Genomic DNA, 2,677 nt, shown 5'->3' on the forward strand with positions numbered 1-2,677 from the left:
CTCTCTCGATCTATATATCGTTGGTGGCCAAGAAAAGCACACTTATATATATGCGTGCACTTTATGCGCAAAGGCGCGGGTGCCTCTAATAATTAATTCATGTGTGTGCGTATATTTGAACATATTCTTGGGGATTTCAATCTCTATCTCTCGATCTATATATCGTTGGTGGCCAAGAAACACACTTATATATATACGCATGCACTTTATGCGCAAATTAAGGCGGGTGCCTCTAATAATGTGTGTGTGCACTCGATCGATGATCCCTAAACCTTAAACCCTAAATTAACCCTAATCCCTAATCCCTAATTATACCCTAATAAACATACACCCTAAACACTAAACCCTAAACCATAAATCCTAAATATATTTCAATCTCTCTCTAGATCTATATATCGTTGGTGGCCAAGAAACACACTTATATATATACGCATGCACTTTATGCGCAAAGGCGCGGGTGCCTCTAATAATGTGTGTGTGTGCACTCGATCGATGATCCCTAAACCTTAAACCCTAAAACACTAATCCCTAATCCCTAATTATACCCTAAATGTACACCCTAAACACCCTAAACACTAAACCCTAAACCCTAAACCCTAGACCCTAGACCCTAAACACTACACCCTAAACCCTAAACCCTAAACACTAAACCCTAAACCCTAACCCTAGCTAGACCCTGATATAAACCCCAAACACTAAACCCTAAACCCTATATAGACCCTAAACCCTAATTAACCCTAACCCTAACCCTAAAACCCTAGCTAGCTAACCCTAAACCCTAAACCCTAATTAAACCTCATATATATATATATATATATATATATGGAAAATAGTGGGCTACCATGGGGTGTAGCTATGCACCCCCATCCAACCATTAAATCTCTTTATAGAGCATTTTTAACCCTACATCTAAACTGACGGCGTTTCTGTCCATCCGAGCACACCACCTACCTGCCGACAGCCCCTCCATCCCTATCGTCTCTCTCTCCCCTTATCCTATCTCCCCTGCTCTCCCATTTTCAACTCATCCCCACACCACGCGCCACCCACCCCAGCTCCATCCACGGCGCATCTGCTCATTCCCGCGTCCCTCCCTCCACAGCTCGGCGGCCCGACGGCCTGCCCTTCTCTCTCCATGGCGCGACGGCCCTGCTCCGGTCCTCACGGCGCCCCTGTTGCTCAACTTCCTCCCACAGGTGGCGGCGCAGGGGCGCGGGTGGCTGCAAGGGAAGGAGGAGCAGCACGGCTCATCCATTTGCTTCCTCGTCCATCGACACGCTGCTAGTCAACTTCTTCCATGCATGGTGGCCACAACGAGCTCCACCACCTGCGTTGCTGTCTCCCATCGCCCCCAACGAGGTCCTCCACGCACTCACCTTTTAGATCGAACGCCCCGCATCCTGCTAGAGCTGGAGCTCGGCTCCCAAGGCGCCACCATCAGCAACTACTTCTTGACTCTCTCTCCATTACGGATTGCTTTTTTTTCCCAGATCTTTTTTTTTCTGTATTTGTATTCTGTTGAGATCCAAAAGAATGTTCCTGGTCTGGAGCCACATCTTGGCTATTTTTGTGATCACGCACGGGGATGTGATTTCAGGTTGTACTGCTCAAGATCCATGCGCCTCTCTGTATGTTCTATAAATTCTGAGTTTTCTTCCAGCAGAAATGTTATTGACGATTTGATCTGTTTCCCCATGCTACAATTTTTATCTCTCTTGTCGTGCTAGGCGGGGACACAGCTCTGAGGATCGCGTCGGGATGATGATGTCTAGCGCCCTGCGCGCTGCCGGCCTGCATCCCCTTCCTCTGCGATGCGGCCGGCGAGCTCCTCCAAGACCTGCTGTAACCGCTGTTTCTGCCGAGCCGGACCGGGGACGAGCGATGTCAGCCGTGGCGCATGGTAATCTCCCCATCCTTTCTGATTTCAGCCCAAAATCCGATTTGATTATTCAATTTTGTTCTGTACTTTTTGTCCGATCCATTTTGCTTCAGACTTCAGATTCTATGTGATATGTGTTTTCATTATTGGTTTTCATTCTACTTTACAGATTCTTGTTAGATCTTTTGTGGATACACACAGATTTAGACACTTGGAGAAATCGATTGTTGGTGGTTTGAGTAAAAACTTGCCTTGTCAAATATGGTGGTTGTTGCAAAAATATATTATGTGCTAATCCGAAGAAGCAGCTTACAGTTCTCTTTCACATGTCCAGTGAGTGACGCTCTCACGTCAGGTGTTTGTGCCGATCGGACTTGTATCTGTAAATTGTAAAATGTTGTTGATCAATGAATTTTCCTGTTGGATGAAATGCTCTGCACAGTGATGTGCTCAACTCTGAATCCGTTTCCTTCTTGCTTTGCAACTTACTATCTGACACTGATTTTTTTCTACAGTTTCTCTCGATGAGAAGAACGGCAAATTCTTTTTTTTTCTAGATCAGATCCAAAAGAAGCTAAATGATAGATAATTAACTGATCTCTTTTGTGTTCTGTCGAAGGTTATTCTTTGTCCTTGGGAGATGATATAATCAAGCAAAATTTCTCGGACATGATAAAAAAATCTTCCTAAAAAATAGAGGCTAATGACGGTAAAACACCAAAATTAGAGGAACTTGCCTTTTTCATGGCACAATTTTGCACGGCCACGGCTACGCTTTTTTCTCTGACACGAACTGCC

The 2,677-nt window shown here is 45.2% G+C and overlaps 1 long non-coding RNA gene across 1 annotated transcript; it reads left to right on the forward strand.

Moving 5' to 3' along the window:
- Positions 1–952: 952 nt before the first annotated feature.
- On the forward strand, positions 953–2,309 carry LOC127344941 (uncharacterized). The gene is made up of 2 exons (XR_007878312.2): positions 953–1,900; positions 2,049–2,309. It is a non-coding gene; the product is annotated as an uncharacterized lncRNA (long non-coding RNA).
- The last annotated feature ends 368 nt before the right edge of the window (positions 2,310–2,677 follow it).

Source organism: Lolium perenne, chromosome 6 (assembly GCF_019359855.2).
Source record: "Lolium perenne isolate Kyuss_39 chromosome 6, Kyuss_2.0, whole genome shotgun sequence".
Lineage (NCBI taxonomy): Eukaryota > Viridiplantae > Streptophyta > Magnoliopsida > Poales > Poaceae > Lolium > Lolium perenne.